This window comes from Lithobates pipiens, unplaced genomic scaffold, assembly GCF_037356315.1.
Source record: "Lithobates pipiens isolate NorthernLeopardFrog02 unplaced genomic scaffold, aLitPip1_a1.2 Scaffold_28, whole genome shotgun sequence".
NCBI classification, from domain to species: Eukaryota; Metazoa; Chordata; class Amphibia; order Anura; family Ranidae; genus Lithobates; species Lithobates pipiens.
In genome coordinates, this window is record NW_027507789.1 from 89,184,451 (window position 1) to 89,209,127 (window position 24,677).

Sequence of the window (24,677 nt, forward strand, 5' to 3'; positions counted from 1 at the left end):
ACGTTTATCGGCAATACTTGCTGATAGAATGGCTTGGTTTAACAGAGTGTGGGAACCTTGGATTAGAGATCTCGTAACTGGGTAAAGGGGTTTTTCTGGTGTGTGGCTGGGGGGCGGTCCCCGGGAACTGGAGTGCATCCCCCTTCTTCTTCTTTTTCCTCTTCTTCTTCCTCTTTCTCTCTTTCTTTGCTTCTTATTCCTTATTTCTTTACCCTATCTTACTATAGTTACTTTTCTTCTTTTCCTTCTTTATTTGAGTACACCTGAAAACACATGTGCCAGTACCTTTTCTATTATCATTTCTTTAGGATTTATTATAGCACTGAAGTCAAAAGGGAGGGTTGGATAATAAGGGCTCAGATGTTTGCCTCTTGACCCCTAAATGAAGCAAGATCTAGGACGACTACCTGGAGGGGGTGGGCCAGTAACTATTTGAAGTACCCTCGCAATTCCACACATGTATTGCCAGTTTTTCCTCCTTCTTCTCTCTACTTGAATTGTTTCGTATTGTTTTCTTGTGCTTTTATGTATCTACATTGTCAGATACTGAAATTGTAACTCTTCTTGTTGAAAATTTGAATAAAAATATTGGAAAATAAAGAATTAGAACAATACTTTATAATAAATGCTACAGAGGAGACCTCGGGTCAAGCCTTGTGGGATATACAAGGCATATATCCGAGGGATCTTGATAGCGTTGGGGACCAGAAAAAAAAAAGAACGGAATAACGAGAAACATAAATTAAGAGATGAAATTCTTGTAATGGAGCAACAGCATAAAACGGGAGCCTTCGATAAAAAATTCCTACAAAAATTAGTGAATAAAAGAGAGGACTTACGCGAGCTTATGGATCGGGAATCAAAAAGAATTTATGGTCAACTGGCTAAAGAAAGTTATCAGGAAGGCAATAAATCCACTAAACATCTAGCAAAAATGCTGCAAAAGAAAAAAGCTATAAACTACATAGAGCGAATTCAAACAGAACAGGGTGTTATGGCATATACTACGAAGGAAATAGCAGAAACATTTAGAACTTATTATAAATGCCTATACGCAGTTAATAAAAATAAAAAGGATATAGGGGGAGGAAAAATAAATAAAAATAGGAGGATTGAGGAATATTTAAATAACGCTGTCTTGCCTAAGATCTCTGAAAATGAAAAGGAAATACTAGAAAGCCCCATTACAGAGGAAGAAATAAATAAAGCACTAAAAGATTCGGCCCCTGGGAAAAGCCCGGGACCCGATGGATTAACAACATATTATTATACAAAGTAAAAAGATATCTTGACCCCGAGACTTTGCAACTATATGAATGGCCTAGGGTTAAATTACGAAATGAGCAAAGACAGGCTCAATAATAGTAAAGCCGCGTACACACGTGGCGGACTGTCTGGCCAACTTAGTCCGTCAGACAATCCGACGGACAGTCTGTCATACTTTCGAATGAACGGACTTGCCCACACACGGCACTTTTTGAGCGGACTAATACGGCGGACTAAGTCCGCCATACTATCCGCCCTACTTTTGAAATGAACGGACTCGCCCACACACGCGGAGGAAAGTCCGCTCATTTCGAGCGCGTCTCCAGGTAGGCGGGGCCCGCGACTGAGACGTCGCTGGCCCCGCCGCCTGGTATGGACTTAAAGGGGAACCCCAACGCCGAAAAAAAACGGCGTGGGGGTCCCCCCCAAGTCCACAACAGACCCTTGTCCGAGCACGCTACCCGGCCGGCCAGGAAAGGGGGGCGAGCGAGCGCCCCCCCCCTCCTGAGCCGTACCAGGCCGCGTGCCCTCAACATGGGGGGGTGCCTTGGGGAAGGGGGGGCCGCGCGGCCCCCCCACCCCAAAGCACCTTGTCCCCATGTTGATGAGGACAAGGGCCTCTTCCCGACAACCCTGGCCGTTGGTTGTCGGGGTCTGCGGGCGGGGGGCTTATCGGAATCCGGGAGCCCCCTTTAATAAGGGGGCCCCCGGATACCGGCCCCCCACCCTATGTGAATGAGTATGGGGTACAATGTACCCCTACCCATTCACCTGTGAAAAAAAGTACAAAAAAAACACAACACAGGGTTAAAATATTTTATTGCACAGCTCCGGGGGTCTTCTCGCCGGACTCCTCCGCTATCTTCTTGTAGCTCTTTTGCTAGCGGAGGAGTCCGACTTTCTTCCTCGCCGCCGGCCTCTTCTCCCGACTTCGGGGGTCTTGTCCCCCTCTTCGGTTCTTCTGCCGGGCCACCGCGCCTTCTTATAGCTCTTTTACAGGCGGTGGCCCGGTCTTCTGTCGCCGCCGTCGCCGCCTTCCGTTCTTCTTCTTCTTCTTCTTCTTCTCCAGGAGATGTTGCCTCGACGATCTCTCCGGCCGGAATGCCAGAGCCGCGCTGCGCGGCCACTTATATAGTGACAATGGGGCGGTGTCACATGGCTTTATGTCACATGGGTTGGTGTCACATGGTGACCCCGCCCCCTTACCATGTCATAGTCCCCATGTGACATCAACCCATGTGACCAACCTATGTGACATAAAGCCATGTGACACCGCCCCATTGTCACTATATAAGTGGCCGCACAGCGCGGCTCTGGCATTCCGGCTGTTTATTTTTCAAAGCTAAAAGCATTGCTGCTTAAATTTATATGGAGCAATAGAAAACCTAGGATCTCTTTTTTAGTGTTAAAACAGGAGAAAAGTCGAGGTGGTTTGGCCGTTCTGGATTTATTGAGCTATTATAAGGCAATCGTGCTGTCCAGAATTGTTGACTGGGTAGGTGAGAAAGGAAAAGAGAAATGGTGGGTTAATTTAGAATATAAATATAGTGGGACACACTTAGGTAAAATACAATGGAATCCTCCAAAATATAGGGCTTTAGGTGGGAGCACAAATGTGTTGACACAAATAGTATTTAAGTTTTGGGATGAGGTATATAAAAAATTAAATGGACACTACAATTCACCGTTGATTGCACCAAAGGAGAACGATTTATTTCTACCGGGGAAAACGGAAATAGGTGGTAATTGGATAAAAAATGAAAAAACACAAATTAAAGATATCACAAAAGAAGGAAAACTTATAACACAAAGTGAATTGGAGCACAAGGATTTAATGGTAGTGGATGGGTGGCGGTACCTCCAGCTGGCCCACTTTATCGGCAGCTTACCACAACCAATAAGATCGGAAAAGGAGCTGACTCAGTTGGAGCGACTCTGTACAACTAACAACCAGAAAGGAATTGTATCTAGGATGTACGGGTTGCTGATGACGGTGGGAGAGCTGGGGGCCGCGCCATACATCAGAAAATGGGAAATAGAATTAGGAGCACAATGCGAGCAGGACACAATAAGTAAAATAATGAGACTAACACATAGTTCGGCAATAGACAGCAAAACAGCGGAGATGAACTATAAATGCCTTACCAGATGGTATAATACACCAGAAAAGTTGGCGAAATACCAGCCGGGAAGATCAGCGGAATGCTGGCGAGGGTTTCATGCTACTAAGAGTAATATAAATAAATACCAAGAAACAATAATTGCTCACCTCCTTAACGCAGCGAAAAAATTAATTCCCAAAAACTGGCAGGAAACGGAAATTCCACCAATATGGGAGTGGGTAGATACGGTTGAAGCAATATATAAGATGGAAAAACTAAGCGGAGGAGAGGATCAGGAAAGAGAAGCGGTCGAAAAAAAATGGAAATGCTGGAAAGATTTTAAGATAGACAGGAGTTATGCAGAGCACTTAAGACCATAAACATTACCCATAAGGAAATGAGGAATAAGAGGCAGGAGGGAAAAACACTGACATATAAGGAGGGGATAGGGAGGGTGTGGGAGTAGGGGCAGAATAATAAAGTGTTATGAGAAATAAATGTATTGTATTTTATGACAAAAATGTATATCTATCGAAGATAGTGAAAAAAAAAAAAGGGAATATATAAATTATGCCACAATGATGTGAATTATATAAAGAGACAATATTGAACGGAAAGTTGATTTATGTCTCATAGAGACCTGACGCCCTATGAATCCATCTGTCACAAAAAGGAACCTGTGCGACACACCCTCTCCCTCCTGTACAACCTATTAAGTAGTCAGGAGGAGGAGTCGACCCCACCATTTATCCACAAATGGGAGAGGGACTTTGGCATCACATTTACCCCACAACAGATAGGGAAGATCCTGACATTAGGACATAAAGCTTCCATCGCAAACCAATATCAAGAATCAGGATACAAGGTAGTCTCACGCTGGTATAGAGTCCCATACCTTCTGAATAAAATGAATAGATCGATTCCGGATGTTTGTTGGAGGTGCAATTCAGATACGGGGACCATGGGACACATTTTCTGGGCATGCCCGGCCTTGAGGAACTTTTGGGTGGAGGTGACCGGGACGATAAAAACTCTCAGAAATGTAGATATCGCAGACAACCCAGCAGCGTGCCTTCTACACTTGACCAAACAGCCTGTTCGAAAATACAAAAAAACCCTCACGATGCAACTCCTGAACGCCGCCCGGGCCTGCATTCCCACACTGTGGAGGAAGCCTCAGCCCCCATCCAAGGTGCTGTGGTATTCCAAAGTCAATCATATTCTCCGGATGGAAGAATTGACCGCCACCCTTCACAACACTGAAGAGGCATTTAGTGTTACATGGAGGCCCTGGAGGTATTTTACTGGTACTTGAGACTACATTCGGGAGGTGAGCAGCGCCCCTGTCCCAGAAAACGACTGAACATCTAACGTTTACCTACGTAGACCAAGTCTGCCCTGGGTGGCATTCCCCCCCCCTCCCTTTTTGTCTTTATTTTTCTTTTTTTCCCCGCCGCCATCCCCCCCCTCTCTCTCCGGCTTCTGAGAGCAGCCCTATTTCTTGGACCCACGGGCTTGATTCCCATGGGGACCATACTGCTAGAGCAAGTACCTGTTGCATTGGATAGCTGGAGAGCTAGACAGCTAATCCATTTCCTCGGATCACTACCTAACCATTCGTTCTTCTCTAGACAATTCCACCCCTTCGAGGAACTTTGCCTGGATGATGGCCCAATTCGTGGTTCCCTCTCTAGGTCCTACCAAATCCTGACAGACGCACAATCCTCCACGGATCCACCCTTCCTAGCTAAATGGAAAAGGGACTTACAAACTACATTCTCCAAACCACAGAAGGACAGAATACTCTTTTTCGCCCATAAGTCGTCACTCTGCAGTAAATATCAGGAGATCTCATATAAGCTGATCACACGCTGGTATCGTACACCGGTGGTGTTGGCCAAAACATTCCCCGGTCAATCTGACCGCTGCTGTCGCTGTGGGCAACAGGCTGGCACCATTCTCCACATTTTCTGGGAATGCCCTAAATTACAAACATTCTGGCAGCCTGTCCTGAGACTCATCCACAAGTTCACAGACATTTCCTTAGCCAATGATCCCGCAGCAGTTCTTCTCAATCTAACTCCTATGTCGAGAAAGCGTTATCATAAGTCCTTACTTAAACATCTCCTCAATGCAGCTAGGGCCTGCATCCCAAGTCAGTGGAAAGAGCAATCTGCTCCAATGGTGACCCAGTGGTTCGCAAGGGTAAATGATATTGAACGAATGGAAGACCCGACTGCCACAATGAGGGATAAAACGGAGGAGCATGGGAACAGATGGTTCTACTGGACCCAGTTTCGTTTTTCGGAAGACATAGTAAGACATAGTAAGCTCATGGTGATCGTTGGAGATCGCTGTTCCAAACGTTGGACAGCTGATGAGCTGGTGAGCCGAGGGCGTCTCTTGCTCCCTGGTAGGGGACCCCACCCTATCCACTCTACCCACGACACCCCCTTACCCCTTCTTTTCCTTTTCTGCCATTTCCTTCCCCAATCTTCTCTTTCCCCTTCTCCCTCCTTTCAGTTCTACTATTTCCCTTCTTAACTCAAAAAAGGGAAAAGAAAATGGTATGTTCCGACCCCATTTGACCACTACACAATACTCTTCCCCTATCTATGGATATGTAAACTCTTCGAGGGTAGCAGGGCTAGTATCAATAATATTTTAAGTGGTAGAGGATCCCAACGAGATGGAGCTTTAATCTCATCTTGATATGACCGCAAAGCTGTACACGTGCTATTCTCCTCTGACTTCTTACCATTGGCTCTGATATCCATGCAATATGATCGCTTGTTTGTAACTATTTGTATAACACATTCTGTGAAGTTGCCTTTGCATTGTATGTCGCATACTACTAAATAAAAAAAAAAAAAAAAAAAAAAGAAGCCTATGGCACCTGGTATTCCCAGGCGGTCTCCCATCCTGGTACTTACAAGGCCCGACTCTTCTTAGCCTCCAACATCAAACGAGATCGGGTGCTTTCAGGGTGATGTGCCCGTAGGCAATCTCTTCAGGCACTTTCAACCCTCTTGACAAACGCCAAGATGGTCACCTTGGGAAACAAGTGAAAAAAAAACGGGTCAAGGCCAACAACATAAAAGGAAGCCTACAGCACCTAGTATTCCCAGGTGGTCTCCAATCCAGGTACTAGCAAGGCCCAACCCTGTTTAGCTTCTGAGATCAGAGGAGATCGGGCGCTTTCAGGGTTATGTGCCCATAGGCAATCTCTTTGGGCATTCTCAACCCTCTTGACAAATGCCAAGATAGTTACCTTGAGATACAAGCGAAAAAAAACAGGTCAATGTCAACAACATAAAAAGAAGAATACGGCACCTGGTATTCCAACGCCATCTCCCATCCAGGTACCCACTAGGCCCAACCCTTCTTAGCCTCAGAGAAGAGAAGAGATAGGGCTCTTTCAGGGTGATGCTGCTGTAAGCGATCTCTTTGGGCACTCTCAACCCTCTTGACAAATGCCAAGATGGTCACCTTGGGAAACAAGCAAAAAAAAAACGAATCAACGCCAACAACATAAAAAGAAGCCTACAATAACTGGTATTCCCATGTGGTCTCCCATCCAGGTACTAACCAGGCCCGACTCTTCTTAGCCTCCAAGATCAGACGAGATTGGGTGCTTTCAGAGTGATGTGGCCATAGGCAATCTCTTCAGGCACTCTCAACCCTCTTGACAAACACCAAGATGGTCACTTTAGGAAACAAGCGAAAAAAAAAACAGGTCAACGCCAACAACATAAAAAGAAGTCTATGACACCTGGTATTCCCAAACAGTCTCCCATCCAGGTACTAACAAGGCCCGACTCTTCTTAGCCTCCAACATCAAACGAGATCGGGTGCATTCAGGGTGATGTGCCCGCAGGCAATCTCTTCAGGCACTTTCAACCCTCTTAACAAACGCCAAGATGGTCACCTTGGGGAACAAGCAAAAAAAATTAAAATAAGTCGGAAGCTAGAGACAATACGGCCCGAGTCCTCAATTTAATCCATGCGGCGCATGTACAGGGAAGGCCCTTGCTTATGTTGTCAATGGACGCGGAAAAGGCCTTTGACAGGGTGGCCTGGCACTTTATGCAGGCCACCCTGGAACATATAGGTCTTGGCCCCAACATGATGAGCTGGGTAATGTCGCTTTACTCCACGCCGTCGGCAGCGGTACGGGTGAACGAGTGGTGCTCGGACTCTTTCCCTATCACTAATGGGACGAGGCAGGGGTGCCCTCTGTCTCCCCTAATTTTTATTCTGACACTGGAACCACTTATGTGTCACGTTCGGAATGACCCGATTATTACTGGCATATCCAAACCCTCGGCACACCACAAAATTGCGGCGTACGCTGACAATCAAATTTTTTTCATCTCCAATCCACACATTTCGCTTCCCAATATACTCGCGGCTCTCCGGCGATACGGCAGCCTATCAAACTATAAAATCAATTGCACCGTCGGCTGTATTGAATATATCGGTCCCGGATGGTGAGGCCAAGAGGCTACGCTCCACTTTTCCATTCTACTGAGCTGAAAAATCTATACGTTACCTGGGCGCTGACATCGCAGCGGATTTGGCGCAATTGTACCCGCTTAATTTTGTCCCTCTCCTGAATAGACTGAAATTTGATTTGGGAAACTGGCATGCTTTAACACTGACCTGGTTCGGGCGCTGTAATGCATTCAAAATGACGGCCCTCCCGCGGATCTTATACTTGTTCCAGACATTACCGATCCGGTTACCCCCAATTATTTTCAGACAACTGCAGGTGCTGCTCCGGGACTTTATTTGGGCGCGCAAACCGCCCAGAGCCCATTTGCAATTGCTTGCCAGACCAAAGGACAAGGGGGGTCTGGGTCTCCCAGATCTGAGACAATACTACAGAGCGACTCTGCTAGCGTGAGTCGTTGATTGGCATTGTAATGGCCCACACAAGCAGTGGGTGGAGATGGAGATTGAGGATGGATCCATTCCCCTATTGACCTCCCCGTGGCTCCTGTCCTCCCTACCAAAAGACCTCAGAGATCACCCCGTAGTGGGAGCTACGTTGGCTGTTGTGCGGAGGTTGTTCCGCTGCACACACATTGCTCCCCTGCCGTCACCAATGACTCCGGTTATAGGTAATCCAGACTTCCCACCGGGATTTACCAACAAGAAACTGCGACAGTTGACAGTGGTGGGGAAACAGCGTCTGGGAGAGGTGTGGCCCTCGGGAGGGCTCCCGACCACGCAAACTGTCGCCGAGCTTTCTGACCCTCCGCTTGACTTGTTTAGTGCTTATCAACTTCATCACTTTCTTCTGGCCATACAAAGGGCCCCCTACACTCCTAGAGACCTGACGCCCTATGAATCCATCTGTCACAAAAAGGAACCTGTGCGACACACCCTCTGCCTCCTGTACAACCTATTAAGTAGTCAGGAGGAGGAGTCGACCCCACCATTTATCCACAAATGGGAGAGGGACTTTGGCATCACATTTACCACACAACAGATAGGGAAGATCCTGACATTAGTACATAAAGCTTCCATCGCAAACCAATATCAAGAATCAGGATACAAGATAGTCTCACGCTGGTATAGAGTCCCATACCTTCTGAAAAAAATGAAAAGATCGATCCCGGATGTTTGTTGGAGGTGCAATTCAGATACGGGGACCATGGGACACATTTTCTGGGCATGCCCAGCCTTGAGGAACTTTTGGGTGGAGGTGACCGGGACGATAAAAACTCTCAGAAATGTAGATATCACAGACAACCCAGCAGCGTGCCTTCTACACTTGACCAAACAGCCTGTTCGAAAATACAAAAAAACCCTCACGATGCAACTCCTGAACGCCGCCCGGGCCTGCATTCCCACACTGTGGAGGAAGCCTCAGCCCCCATCCAAGGTGCTGTGGTATTCCAAAGTCAATCATATTCTCCGGATGGAAGAATTGACCGCCACCCTTCACAACACTGAAGAGGCATTTAGTGTTACATGGAGGCCCTGGAGGTATTTTACTGGTACTTGAGACTACATTCGGGAGGTGAGCAGCGCCCCTGTCCCAGAAAACCACTGAACATCTAACGTTTACCTACGTAGGCCATTTCTGCCCTGGGTGGCATTCCCCCCCCCCTTTTTGTCTTTATTTTTCTTTTTTTCCCCGCCGCCATCCCCCCCCCCTTCTCTCTCTCCGTCTTTGCACTCTCTTCTTCCCCCGTCCTCCCTTTTGACTAATGCCTTGTCTCCTTACTAGCCTTTGGGACCCAGAAGAACCCCAGGGTTCTGGACAGGACCGGCTCATTTTTTACTCTGGTTCACATAGGTCATGATAAGCTGGCTCGCTGTGGTCCCTGTTGTTCTCCATGATTACATTTGTCCGAATGGAGCTGCATTAGTTATACTGTACTACATGTCGGAGGTGGGGTTTCTCTCTTTTCTGCATGAAACTCTAGGACTCCCCTCTGAGAACCCAGAGTTATTTGGCTGCCTATTTTTTGTTACCATGTAATTGTGACCCTGGGTCATGCTGTATGGTTGACTGTTATATTTATGTTGTTCTACTTATACTTAATAAAAGAATAAAACAAAAAAAAAAAAAAATAAGTCAATGCCAACAACTTAAAAAAAAAGCCTATGGCATCGAGAAATCCCAGGCAGTCTCCCATCCAGGTACTAACCAGGTCCCAACCCTGCTTAGGCTCTGAGATCAAATGAGATTTGGCTCTTTCAGGGTGATGCAGCCATAGTAGATTTTTTCAGGCATGCTCAACCCTCTTGACAAACGCCAAGATAGTCACCTTGGGAAACAAACAAAAAAAACAAGTCAACGCTAACAACATAAAAAGAAGCCTACCGCACCTAGTATTTCCAGGCGGTCTCCCATCCAGGTATTAACAAGGCGCGACTCTTTCTAGCCTCTGAGATCAGCGGAGATTGGGCGCTTTCAGGGTGATTCGGCTGTAAGCGATTTCTTTAGGCACTCTCAACCCTCTTGAGAAATGCCAAGATAATCACCCTGGGAAACAAGCGAAAAAAAACAGGTCAACGCCAACAATATAAAAAGAAGAATACGGCACCTGGTATTCCAAGGCCGTCTCCCATTCAAGTACTAACTAGGCCCAATCCTTCTTAGCCTCTGAGATCAGAAGAGATAGGGTGCTTTCAGGGTGATTCGGCTGTAAGCGATTTCTTTAGGCACTCTCAACCCTCTTGACAAATGCCAAGATGATCACTTTGGGAAACAAGCGAAAAAAACAGGTCAACACCAACAACATAAAAATAAGCCTGCGGCATCTGGAAAACCCAGGCGGTTTCCCATCCAGGTACAAACCAGGCCCAACCCTGCTTAGCCTCTGAGACCAAACGAGATTGGGCGCTTTCAGGGTGTTGTGCTCGTAGGCAATTTCTTTGTGCACTCTCAACCCTCTTGACAAACGCCAAGATGGTCACCATGGGAAACAAACAAAAAAAACAAGTCAACGCCAACAACATAAAAAGAAGCCTACCGCACCTAGTATTTCCAGGCGGTCTCCCATCCAGGTATTAATAAGGCGTGACTCTTTTTAGCCTCTGAGATCAGCGGAGATTGGGCGCTTTCAGGGTGATGTGCCCGTAGGCAATCTCTTTGGGCACTCTCATCCCTCTTGAGAAATGCCAAGATAGTCACCCTGGGAAACAAGCGAAAAAAAACAGGTCAACGCCAACAATATAAAAAGAAGAATACGGCACCTGGTATTCCAAGGCCGTCTCCCATTCAAGTACTAACTAGGCCCAACCCTTCTTAGCCTCTGAGATCAGAAGAGATAGGGTGCTTTCAGGGTGATTCGGCTGTAAGCGATTTCTTTAGGCACTCTCAACCCTCTTGACAAATGCCAAGATGATCACTTTGGGAAACAAGCGAAAAAAACAGGTCAACACCAACAACATAAAAATAAGCCTGCGGCATCTGGAAAACCCAGGCGGTCTCCCATCCAGGTACAAACCAGGCCCAACCCTGCTTAGCCTGTGAGACCAAACGAGATTTGGCGCTTTCAGGGTGTTGTGCTCGTAGGCAATTTCTTTGTGCACTCTCAACCCTCTTGACACATGCCAAGATGGTCACCTTGGGAAAAAAGGGAAAAAAAACAGGTCAACGCCGACAACATAATGAGAAGCCTACGGCACCTGGTATTCCCAAGCTGTCTCCCATCCAGGTACTAACCAGGCCCATCGCTGCTTAGCCTCCGAGATCAGATGAGATTGGGCTCTTTCAGGGTGATTTGGCCGTAGGCACTCTCTTTGGGCACTCTGAAGCCTCTTGACAAAGGCCAAGATGGTCACCTTGGGAAACAAGCTAAAAAAAACAGGTCAAAGCCAACAACATAAAAAGAAGCCTACGGCATCCAGTATTCCCAGGCGATCTCCCAATCAAGACACTAACCAGACCAGATCCTTCTATGGCACCTGGTCTTCCCAGGCAGTCTCCCATCCAGGTACTAACCAGGCCTGACGCTGCTTAGCCTCTGAAATCAGACGAGATCGGGTGCTTTCAGGTTGATGTGGCCGTAAGTGTTCTCTTCAAGACACGCCCAACCCTCTTGAAAAACGCCAAGATGGTCGCCTTGAGAAACAAGCAAAAAAAACAGGTCAAAGCCAACAACATAAAAAGAAGCCTTTGGGCTTACAGCGGACCTTAAAAGATGGGACCCACTAGCTCTGTCATGGTTCGGACGCTGTAATGTGTTGAAGATGAACGCGATGCCTCGACTTCTGTATCTACTACAAGCCTTACCTATCAAAATACCCCAGACTTTCTTTCATGCGGTTCGCTCAATCTTTATCAAGTTCCTCTGGCGCGGAAAACATATGCGTATTGGTAGGGCAATGCTATTGCGACCAAAATTGTGGGGAGGTATTGGCTTCCCGGACCCTGCTCTATATTACACAGCGACGCACATGACACCGGTGGTTGACTGGTGCCGGTGTTCTGCCATATACTGTCCGGCCATGATATAGTGTCCGCGCCGTCCTGCGCATGTGCAGTACGGAGCAGACGAAGCTTCGGAAAATCTCCGAAGCTGAACGGCGCCTGCGCGGTGAGTGGAGGTGGTAGCCCCACCATCCAAGCGGACATAGGGTTGTGAATATTAGAGGGCCCCTCGCAGGCGAGCTTCGCTCGCCCCGCTTCGGGCTCGGCCTCGCTGCGCTCGGCTCTTTTATATTCTTACTCTATGTCCACTTGGATAGTGGGGATAGAACCTGGATTCAGTGCGCAGGCGCCGTTCATGCTCGGCAATTTTCGGAATCTGTGTTGCTGTGTACTGCGCATGAGCAGTACACAGCGGACACTATCCGATGGGGGACCATATGTGATAAGACACCGGCATGGGGAACTGAAGCTATTGGTCAAGCTAGAGCAGGAGATGGCGCGGGTTCCACTGGCTGGTCTGCCTTGGGCGGGGAGGCCATTGGAGCCCTGTGTGACTACTCACCCGTTAATTGGCCCCTCGCTCGCCGAGATGGATAGTTTTTTTCACCTTTCCCACCTGACTAACTTCCCTTCTCCTCGGACCCCAATTATTGGACATCCTAGATTCCCTCCGGGCCTGTCTGACCAGGCCTTTACCAGGCAAGCCCCGAAAGGGCTTCTGAGAGCAGCCCTATTTCTTGGACCCACGGGCTTGATTCCCATGGGGACCATACTGCTAGAGCAAGTACCTATTGCATTGGATAGCTGGAGAGCTAGACAGCTAATCCATTTCCTCGGATCACTACCTAACCATTCGTTCTTCTCTAGACAATTCCACCCCTTCGAGGAACTTTGCCTGGATGATGGCCCAATTTGTGGTTCCCTCTCTAGGTCCTACCAAATCCTGACAGACGCACAATCCTCCACGGATCCACCCTTCCTAGCTAAATGGAAAAGGGACTTACAAACTACATTCTCCAAACCACAGAAGGACAGAATACTCTTTTTCGCCCATAAGTCGTCACTCTGCAGTAAATATCAGGAGATCTCATATAAGCTGATCACACGCTGGTATCGTACACCGGTGGTGATGGCCAAAATATTCCCCGGTCAATCTGACCGCTGCTGTCGCTGTGGGCAACAGGCTGGCACCATTCTCCACATTTTCTGGGAATGCCCTAAATTACAAACATTCTGGCAGCCTGTCCTGAGACTCATCCACAAGTTCACAGACATTTCCTTAGCCAATGATCCCGCAGCAGTTCTTCTCAATCTAACTCCTATGTCGAGAAAGCGTTATCATAAGTCCTTACTTAAACATCTCCTCAATGCAGCTAGGGCCTGCATCCCAAGTCAGTGGAAACAGAAATCTGCTCCAATGGTGACCCAGTGGTTCGCAAGGGTAAATGATATTGAACAAGTGGAAGACCTGACTGCCACAATGAGGGATAAAATGGAGGAGCATGGGAACAGATGGTTCTACTGGACCCAGTTTCGCTTTTCGGAAGAATACCTCGGCGAGACATAGTAAGCTCATGGTGATCATTGGAGATCGCTGTTCCAAACATTGGACAGCTGATGAGCTGGTGAGCCGAGGGCGTCTCTTGCTCCCTGAGAGGGGACCCCACCCTATCCACTCTACCCACGACACCCCCTTACCCCTTCTTTTCCTTTTCTGCCATTTCCTTCCCCAATCTTCTCTTTCCCCTTCTCCCTCCTTTCAGTTCTACTATTTCCCTTCTTAACTCAAAAAAGGGAAAAGAAAATGGTATTTTCCGACCCCATTTGACTACTACACAATACTCTTCCCCTATCTATGGATATCTAAACTCTTCGAGGGTAGCAGGGCTAGTATCAATAATATTTTAAGTGGTAGAGGATCCCAACGAGATGGAGCTTTAATCTCATCTTGATATGACCGCAAAGCTGTACACGTGCTATTCTCCTCAGACTTCTTACCATTGGCTCTGATATCCATGCAATATGATCGTTTGTTTGTAACAATTTGTATCACACATTTTGTGAAGTTGCCTTTGCATTGTATGTCGCATACTACTAAATAAAAAAAATAAAAAAAGAAGCCTATGGCACCTGGTATTCCCAGGTGGTCTCCCATCCAGGTACTAACCAGGCCCGACACTGTTTAGCATCCGAGATCAGACGAGATTGGGCGCTTTCAGGGTGATGGGGCCGTAGGTGATCTCTTCGGGCACTCTCAACCCTCTTGACAAACGCCAAGATGGTAACCTTGGGAAACAAGTGAAAAAAAAAACAGGTCAAGGCCAACAACATAAAAAGAAGCCTACAGCACCTAGTATTCCCAGGTGGTCTAGCAAGTCTGCATACTCCTGCCTCTCTGTGTAACCCAGCCTCTCTCTCTGTATACCCTAGCCTCCATCTCTGCATACCCAGGACGTACTTCTGTATAATCTAGCCTATCTGTATACACTAGTGTATACAGACAGACTAGTGTATACAGAGGACCGACTAATGTGTACAAAAGACAGGCTAATGTATACAGATAGGCTAGATTATACAGAAGAACGTCCTGGGTATGCAGAGCGCTCAGCTTCAAGGTATGGCCAACGTGAGTAATATGAGGGACACTCCTCACCCCCGCCCCCACCTACCAGATCTGACTTTCATCCCCTTGCCCTCTCTGCCCCGGTCATCTGGTGGCAGTTTTATGCACTCCCTGGCCCCCACCCATTCATAATCCTTACCGACCTTTCCTTCCGCTGCTCACAGGAACACACTGGATGACTTGTCTAATTAACCAACTTGTACAAGACACCGCTATCCTCCTGTCTGACACCGGTCCCCCTTGGAGGCTTTACCCCTCACTGTTTGGGTGGTCCCTGCCTCTCCCTGGATGCTCCACATATACCACAACGACATTGTCAGAGGGGCACCACTTGACAGGACACGGGGCTGTCATGCCGGGGGCATCTCCCATTGGAGGAAGGGATGATGGCCCCAACCCCTTGGCAGCAGGTTCTTTCATGTACAGACCAGGGCGGCTCATCTTCTCTTCTGGAGTCTTGACCTTAGATGGGGGAGTTGCACTTTGGGGGGTCTGAGTGATACCTAGTGCGCTGTACTGGAAGGGCTTGACAATCCTGCATATGTGTCCCCTCCCCCTGGTTGCGCCCCTCGTCCCCCCCTCTGGCTCCCACCTACTCTTTGCCGACATTGCCTTCTGCAGCTTTCGGGGACCCTGGATGACTTATTTATTGAGCCTATTGGTACGAGACACTGCTTCCCTCCAGGGTGACTCTGGACCCCCCTGGAGGATTTACCCCTTACTGGATGCTCTACACAGCCCCCGATGGCGATGCAGGAGAGACACTAATTGGCGGGCCCCAGGACTGCTGCTCGGGTGAAGTCTCCCATTGGATGGAGGGATGGTGGCCCCAGGCCCTTGCCTGCCGGATTTTCCATGCACCGACCAGGGCTGCTCCTCTTTCATCTTGATGTGGTGACCATGGAGGGGAGGAGTTGAAATTTATGGGGTCCGCGTGTTTGCTGGTGGGAGTGCGCTAAAGGACTTGACATTTCCGCATGTTTGTCCCCTCTCCCCTGTTTCCCCCCTCCCTTCCCCCCCCTTCCCACCCTTCCCTCCTTTCCCTCCCCCTTTCCCCCCTTCCACTCCCCCTTTCCCCCCTTCCACTCCTCCTTCCCCCCTTCCCTGCCCCTTTTCCCCCCGGGGCGTGGGCGGGGGAGAGGGGGTAAGGAGAGGACAATCTGCCAAAGGGAGAAATGCATTTGTTCGGGGACTGCATGTACTTTAGGGGTATGGGACGGGGGGTGGTGGATCCCATTCTGTGATGCCTTTTCTGTTGTGACGGGCTCCCTCGTGCATGCCTATGTTTAGGGCGAGCCGAGGAGACCCCTCAGTGCTGACAGTTATATGCTCAACCTTTGTTTTGGTTATACTATTGTTTTTTGGTTCTATGATGTTACTGATTGTCTTTTATTTGCATACTGGTATCAGACGTGACATTTACCACTGCCGGGACTGGGGGGACAAGGATTCGGGGGCTCCCTCTCCGACCTGTCTACCCACCAACCCAAGTAGGACAGCGCTTTAAACCCAGTGTACATCTGGTAAGCGCTATAGCATAATTGTGCTGTTTTAGTATACCCTTCCTGTACTGTTGAGTGCGGACAACCCTTAATTTCCCTCTCCCCCTGGGGTTGAGGTGCCCGGCCTCTTTTTCCCTTTACCTTTCCTTCCATTTGCCCTTCCTTTCTCCCCCTTAGTTCCCGCCATGCATTACCTACCAAAAACCTACCTTGGTTCAACTTTCTTTGCTTTTCTCTGACGTTCCCCTCCCCCTCCCCGAGGAGCGATGGCAGACTCAGTCAAGGTCACCTCTCTAAACGTTAAGGGACTGAACTCCCCTGAAAAACGGTGGATCCTCCTGTGAGAACTGAAGACTTCCTGTACTGATGTGGCCTTTATACAAGAAACACATTTTAAAAATACTAGCCTCCCCTTTCTATGGTCGAGATCCTTCCCTAAGGTCTACCACTCTACTAACCCCTCCTCTAAGACCAAGGGAGTCTCCATTCTGATCTCTAGCAGGCTCCCCTGGGTTCTCCAGGATTCTCTGGTGGACCCTGGGGGCCGATATCTTTTTCTTAGGGGCCACATTGAGGAGCGCCTTTTTACATTTGCCACTGTGTACGCTCCCAATGATCACCAAGACACGTTCCTCAGAACTACCCTGCACAGGTTATGTGACTTTCGGGAGGGCCAGTTGATATTAGGTGGGGACTTTAATGTCCCCTTTCGCCATCAGTTGACACTTCTGCCTCTTGCTCCTCACTCCTCATTTCCTCTAGAAAGCGGATTACTAAGTGTTTACTGAATGACCAATTTGTTGATGTCTGGCGTCTGCAACACTCTGGGGAAAGGGACTACTCTTTTTGCTCTTCCCCTCACAAATCATACTTGAGGATAGACTTCTTCTTGATTCCACATGACCAACTGCACTTGGTGAGCTCTTCCTCCATCGGCCATATTACTTGGTCCGACCACGCTCCTGGGGCGCGTATTGGACTGGAATCGAAACAAACTTTCTAAGCTCACTCCCGAATTCCGCTAAGAAGCGCCATGTGGTGCTATAAGTATTTACCCACAGAATTTATGTCACATCCCACTATAGGGGCTTAGTTGAAAGTCAGTCACCTGATCGCTACCCAAAACACACTCACGTCTTTGACTTCCCCCCTATTCCCTATACATGGCCATCCAACCTTTGAACTTAGGACCCACTTAGAAATTCCAACCTAGACAATGCATCTATATTCGTCATTGATGGAAAATGGCCTTCTTTCTCAACCCTAAACGATCCGACAGGGCTTTTCCAACGGCCTTTTTGGAGAGCGGCGCAACGACATCATTTTCTCCATTCCATCCCCAATCCTCAAACGTTCGCCCGCCCTCAGACGGAGTTTGAGACTCTATGCAGGAGCAAAGGCCCTTTGGCCCACATTCTCTCTCAAACAGATTACCCACACTTAACCTGTCTGTCCAACTGGGAAAAGGACCTTAATTGCTCATTTTCCCCAGCACAGAGACAACGCATTATCACTTTGGCTCTCAAAATGTCGCTGTGCACGAAGATACAGGAGACGAATTTTAAACTTCTCACCAGGTGGTATTTGACACCATCAAAGCTGCAGAAATGTTTCCCCTCTTCCTCGAACATATGCTGGAGGTGTGGAGAAGAAGAGGGCACATTGCTGCACATTTTTTGGTCCTGCCCCAGCTTGGTGGACTTCTGGACAGAGATCCGATGCATAACACAAAAATTCACAGACTTCTCCATCCAGGAAGAGGCTGCATTCTTTCTCTTGCACCATTCACAGATTCCCATTAAGAAGTACAAAAAAATCAATTTTACGGCATGTGATAAATGCGGCGAAATCCTGCATCCCTCTCTATTGGAAAAAAATGTTCCCCCCCTTTCATTACTCACTGACTTAGGAAAATAGAGGACATTAAAAAAAATGGAGGACTTGATCCTCACATCACAAGGTAAACAACAATTTTTTAAACAAACCTGAGACATCTGGAATACCTTTATATTCTCGCTGGAAGGATGTCGCCTGCTATCGCCTTAGTGCTCTGAGCTTTCCTTGACTGGCCCCTTGGACAGTGGCTGCCATCGTGTCTCGTCCCCTCTTCTCCTTTCCTGATATTTCAATCCTTCTCTTTTCTGCCTTCCTCCCCTATCTCTCACCCCCTCCACCCCCTCTCTCTTTTGGAAAAAGTGGAAAATTGGGAATTACGGCCCCACACCACCCTCTGGATGGATTATGCTGGAGGGACCTGGGGTTTGTGTGACCCTGGATCTTGGTACAGTACTTTATCCATGCCTCGAATCATTGTGATTGATGGAAGGCAGACTCACAGTTGCGAATATACCTGTATCAAGTATTGTTCAGCTGCTTTTTGCTCTGTATTACTCTGTTGCATTATGTACTCGGGGGACCGTCTTCCCCTATTTGGAGAAAAAATTATATTTGAAAAAAAAAAGAAGCCTACGACACCTGGTATTTCCAGGCGGTCTCCCATCCAGGCATTAACCAGGCCCGACCCTGCTTAGCCTCCAAGATCAGATGAGATGGAACAGATTCAGGGTGATGTGGCCGTAGCCGATATCTTCAGGCACTCTCAACTCTCTTGACAAACACCAAGATGGTCACCTTGGAAACAAGCGGAAAAAAATAGGTCAACGGCAACAACATAAAAAGAAGCATCTGGAAATCCCAGGCGGTCTCCCATCCAGGTACTAAACTGGTCCCAACCCTGCTTAGCCTCTGAGATCAGATGAGATTGGGCTCTTTCAGGGTGGTGTGGCCGTAGGAGATTTCTTCAGGCACTCTCAACCTTGACGAACGCCAATATGGTCACCTTGGGAAACAAACAAAAAAATCAAGTCAACGCCAACAACATGAGAAGAAATCTACAGCACCTAGTATTCCCAGGTGGTCTCCCATCCAGGTATTAACAAGGCCCGACCCTGTTTAGTCCCTGAGATCAGACGAGATCTGGTGCTTTCAGGGTTATGTGGCCATAGGCGAGCTCTTCAGGCACTCTCAACCCTCTTGACAAACACCAAGATGGTCACCTTGGTAAACAAACAAAAATAAAAAACAAGTCAACGCCAACAACATAAAAAGAAGCCTTCAGCACCTAGTATTCCCAGGTGGTCTCCCATTCCAGGTACTAGCAAGGCCCGAATATGTTTAGCCTCTGAGATCAGAGGAGATTGGGCGCTTTCAGGCTTATGTGCCCATAGGCAATCTCTTTGGGCACTCTCAACCCTCTTGACAAATGCCAAGATGGTCACCTTGGGAAACAAGCGAAAAACAACAGGTCAATGTCAACAACATAAAGAGAAGACTACGGCACCTGGTATTCCAAAGCCATCTCCCATCCAGGGACTAACTAGGCCCAACCCTTCTTAGCCTCAGAGATGAGAAGAGATAGGGCTCTTTCAGGGTGATGCTGCTGTAAGCGAACTCTTTGGGCACTCTCAACCCTCTTGACAAATGCCAAGATGGTCACCTTGGGAAACAAGCGAAAAAAAAAAAAAACGAATCAACGCCAACAACATAAAAAGAAGCCTACAATAACTGGTATTTCCAGGTGGTCTGCCATCCAGGTACTAACCAGGCCTGACTCTTCTTAGCCTCCAAGATCAGACGAGATTGGGTGCTTTCAGAGTGCTCGGACTCTTTCCCCATCACTAATGGGACAAGGCAGGAGTGCCCTCTGTCTCCCCTAATTTTTATTCTGACACTGGAACCACTTATGTGTCACGTTCGGAATGACCCGAATATTACTGGCATATCCAAACCCTCAGCACACCACAAAATTGCGGCGTACGCTGACAATCGAATTTTTTTCGTCTCCAATCCACACATTTCGCTTCCCAATATACTCGCGGCTCTCCGGCGATACGGCAGCCTATCAAACTATAAAATCAATTGCACCGTCGGCTGTATTGAATATATCGGTCCCGGATGGTGAGGCCAAGAGGCTACGCTCCGCTTTTCCATTCTACTGAGCTAAAAAATCTATACGTTACCTGGGCGTTGACATCGCAGCGGATTTGGCGCAATTGTACCCGCTTAATTTTGTCCCTCTCCTGAATAGACTGAAATCTGATTTGGGAAACTGGCATGCTTTAACACTGACCTGGTTCGGGCGCTGTAATGCATTCAAAATGACGGCCCTCCCGCGGATCTTATACTTGTTCCAGACATTACCGATCCGGTTACCCCCAATTTTTTTCAGACAACTGCAGGTGCTGCTCCGGGACTTTATTTGGGCGCGCAAACCGCCCAGAGAACATTTGCAATTGCTTGCCAGACTAAAGGACAAGGGGGGTCTGGGTCTCCCAGATCTCAGACAATACTACAGAGCGACTCTGCTAGCTAGAGTCATTGATTGGCATTGTAATGGCCCACACAAGCAGTGGGTGGAGATGGAGATTGAGGATGGATCCATTCCCCTTTTGACCTCCCCGTGGCTCCTGTCCTCCCTACCAAAAGACCTCAGAGATCACCCCGTAGTGGGAGCTACGTTGGCTGTTGTGCGGAGGTTGTTCAGCTGCACACACATTGCTCCCCTGCTGTCACCAATGACTCCGGTTATAGGTAATCCAGACTTCCCACCGGGATTTACCAACAAGAAACTGCGACAGTTGACAGTGGTGGGGAAACAGCGTCTGGGAGAGGTGTGGCCCTCGGGAGGGCTCCCGACCACGCAAACTGTCGCCGAGCTTTCTGACCTTCCGCTTGACTTGTTTAGTGCTTATCAACTTCGTCACTTTCTTCTGGCCATACAAAGGGCCCCCTACACTCCTAGAGACCTGACGCCTGATGTAGATATCGCAGACAACCCAGCAGCGTGCCTTCTACACTTGACCGAATAGGACTCCCCTCTGAGAACCCAGAGTTATTTGGCTGCCTATATTTTGTTACCATGTAATTGTGACCCTGGGTCATGCTGTATGGTTGACTGTTATATTTATGTTGTTCTACTTATACTTAATAAAAGAATAAAACAAAAAAAAAAAAATAAGTCAATGCCAACAACTTAAAAAAGAAGCCTAAGGGATCGAGAAATCCCAGGCAGTCTCCCATCCAGGTACTAACCAGGTCCCAACCCTGCTTAGCCTCTGAGATCAAATGAGATTTGGCTCTTTCAGGGTGATGCAGCCATAGTAGATTTTTTCAGGCATGCTCAACCCTCTTGACAAACGTCAAGATAGTCACCTTGGGAAACAAACAAAAAAAACAAGTCAACACCAACAACATAAAAAGAAGCCTACCGCACCTAGTATTTCCAGGCGTTCTCCCATCCAGGTTTTAACAAGGCGCGACCCTTTCTAGCCTCTGAGATCAGCGGAGATTGGGCGCTTTCAGGGTGATGTGCCCATAGGCAATCTCTTTGGGCACTCTCATCCCCTTTGGGCACTCTCATCCCTCTTGAAAAATGCCAAGATAGTCACCCTGGGAAACAAGCGAAAAAAAACAGGTCAACGCCAACAACATAAAAAGAAGAATACGGCACCTGGAATTCCAAGGCCGTCTCCCATTCAAGTACTAACTAGGCCCAACCCTTCTTAGCCTCTGAGATCAGAAGAGATAGGGTGCTTTCAGGGTGATGCGGCTGTAAGCGATTTCTTTAGGCACTCTCAACCCTCTTGACAAATTCCAAGATGATCACTTTGGGAAACAAGCGAAAAAAAACGGTCAACACCAACAACATAAAAATAAGCCTGCGGCATCTGGAAAACCCAGGCGGTCTCCCATCCAGGTACAAACCATGCCCAACCCTGCTTAGCCTCTGAGACCAAACGAGATTCAGGGTGTTGTGCTCGTAGGCAATTTCTTTGTGCACTCTCAACCCTCTTGACACATGCCAAGATGGTCACCTTGGGAAACAAGGGAAAAAAAACAGGTCAACGCCGACAACATAATGAGAAGCCTACGGCACCTGGTATTCCCAAGCTGTCTCCCATCCAGGTACTAACCAGGCACATAGCTGCTTAGCCTCCGAGATCAGATGAGATTGGGCTCTTTCAGGGTGATTTAGCCGTAGGCACTCTCTTTGGGCACTCTGAAGCCTCTTGACAAAGGCCAAGATGGTCACCTTGGGAAACAAGCTAAAAAAACAGGTCAAAGGCAACAACATAAAAAGAAGCCTACGGCATCCAGTATTCCCAGGCGATCTCCCAATCAAGACACTAACCAGACCAGATCCTTCTATGGCACCTGGTCTTCCCAGGCAGTCTCCCATCCAGGTACTAACCAGGCCTGACGCTGCTTAGCCTCTGAAATCAGACGAGATCGGGTGCTTTCAGGTTGATGTGGCCGTAAGCGTTCTATTCAAGACACGCCCAACCCTCTTGACAAACACCAAGATGGTCGCCTTGAGAAACAAGCAAAAAAAACAGGTCAAAGCCAACAACATAAAAAGAAGCCTATGGGCTTACAGCGGACCTTAAAAGATGGGACCCACTAGCTCTGTCATGGTTCGGACGCTGTAATGTGTTGAAGATGAACGCGATGCCACGACTTCTGTATCTACTACAAGCCTTACCTATCAAAATACCCCAGACTTTCTTTCATGCGGTTCGCTCAATCTTTATCAAGTTCCTCTGGCGCGGAAAACATATGCGTATTGGTAGGGCAATGCTATTGCGACCGAAATTGCGGGGAGGTATTGGCTTCCCGGACCCTGCTCTATATTATACAGCGACGCACATGACACCGGTGGTTGACTGGTGCCGGTGTTCTGCCATATACTGTCCGGCCATGATATAGTGTCCGCGCCGTCCTGCGCATGCACAGTACGGAGCAGACGAAGCTTCGGAAAATCTCCGAAGCTGAACGGTGCCTGCGCGGTGAGTGGAGGTGGTAGCCCCACCATCCAGGCGGACATAGGGTTGTGAATATTAGAGGGCCCCTCGCAAGCGAGCTTCGCTCGCCACGCTTCGGGCTCGGCCTCGCTGCGCTCGGCTCTTTTATATTCTTACTCTATGTCCACTTGGATAGTGGGGATAGAACCTGGACTCAGTGCGCAGGCGCCGTTCATGCTCGGCAATTTTCAGAATCTGTGTTGCTGTGTACTGCGCATGAGCAGTACACAGCGGACACTATCCGATGGGGGACCATATGTGATAAGGCACCGGCATGGGGAACTGAAGCTATGGGTCAAGCTAAAGCAGGAGATGGCGCGGGTTCCACTGGCTGGTCTGCCTTGGGCGGGGAGGCCATTGGAGCCCTGTGTGACTACTCACCCGTTAATTGGCCCCTCGCTCGCCGAGATGGATAGTTTTTTTCACCTTTCCCACCTGACTAACTTCCCTTCTCCTATGACCCCAATTATTGGACATCCTAGATTCCCTCTGGGCCTGTCTGACCAGGCCTTTACCAGGCAAGCCCCGAAAGGGCTTCTGAGAGCAGCCCTATTTCTTGGACCCACGGGCTTGATTCCCATGGGGACCATACTGCTAGAGCAAGTACCTGTTGCATTGGATAGCTGGAGAGCTAGACAGTTAATCCATTTCCTCGGATCACTACCTAACCATTCGTTCTTCTATGGACAATTCCACCCCTTCGAGGAACTTTGCCTGGATGATGGCCCAATTCGTGGTTCCCTCTCTAGGTCCTACCAAATCCTGACAGACGCACAATCCTCCACGGATCCACCCTTCCTAGCTAAATGGAAAAGGGACTTACAAACTACATTCTCCAAACCACAGAAGGACAGAATACTCTTTTTCGCCCATAAGTCGTCACTCTGCAGTAAATATCAGGAGATTTCCTTAGCCAATGATCCCGCAGCAGTGGTTCTCAATCTAACTCCTATGTCGAGAAAGCGTTATCATAAGTCCTTACTTAAACATCTCCTCAATGCAGCTAGGGCCTGCATCCCAAGTCAGTGGAAAGAGCAATCTGCTCCAATGGTGACCCAGTGGTTCGCAAAGGTAAATGATATTGAACAAATGGAAGACCTGACTGCCACAATGAGGGATAAAACGGAGGAGCATGGGAACAGATGGTTCTACTGGACCCAGTTTCGCTTTTCGGAAGAATACCTCGGCGAGACATAGTAAGCTCATGGTGATCGTTGGAGATCGCTGTTCCAAACGTTGGACACCTGATGAGCTGGTGAGCCGAGGGCGTCTCTTGCTCCCTGGGAGGGGACATCACCCTATCCACTCTACCCACGACACCCCCTTACCCCTTCTTTTCCTTTTCTGACATTTCCTTCCCCAATCTTCTCTTTCCCCTTCTCCCTCCTTTCAGTTCTACTATTTCCCTTCTTAACTCAAAAAAGGGAAAAG

General features: G+C 48.2%; 8 pseudogenes; all 8 read right to left on the reverse strand.

Annotated features, from left to right (window-relative positions):
- Positions 1 to 6,252: 6,252 nt before the first annotated feature.
- LOC143936719 (5S ribosomal RNA) lies at positions 6,253 to 6,371 on the reverse strand (annotated as a pseudogene).
- A 100-nt stretch (positions 6,372 to 6,471) lies between these two features.
- Positions 6,472 to 6,590, reverse strand: LOC143936366 (5S ribosomal RNA; annotated as a pseudogene).
- Positions 6,591 to 6,908: 318 nt separating this feature from the next.
- On the reverse strand, positions 6,909 to 7,027 carry LOC143936478 (5S ribosomal RNA; annotated as a pseudogene).
- Positions 7,028 to 11,504: 4,477 nt separating this feature from the next.
- On the reverse strand, positions 11,505 to 11,623 carry LOC143937329 (5S ribosomal RNA; annotated as a pseudogene).
- Positions 11,624 to 14,379: 2,756 nt separating this feature from the next.
- On the reverse strand, positions 14,380 to 14,498 carry LOC143937273 (5S ribosomal RNA; annotated as a pseudogene).
- Positions 14,499 to 18,849: 4,351 nt separating this feature from the next.
- Positions 18,850 to 18,968, reverse strand: LOC143937223 (5S ribosomal RNA; annotated as a pseudogene).
- Positions 18,969 to 19,274: 306 nt separating this feature from the next.
- LOC143937059 (5S ribosomal RNA) lies at positions 19,275 to 19,393 on the reverse strand (annotated as a pseudogene).
- Positions 19,394 to 22,309: 2,916 nt separating this feature from the next.
- LOC143936561 (5S ribosomal RNA) lies at positions 22,310 to 22,428 on the reverse strand (annotated as a pseudogene).
- Positions 22,429 to 24,677: the final 2,249 nt, after the last annotated feature.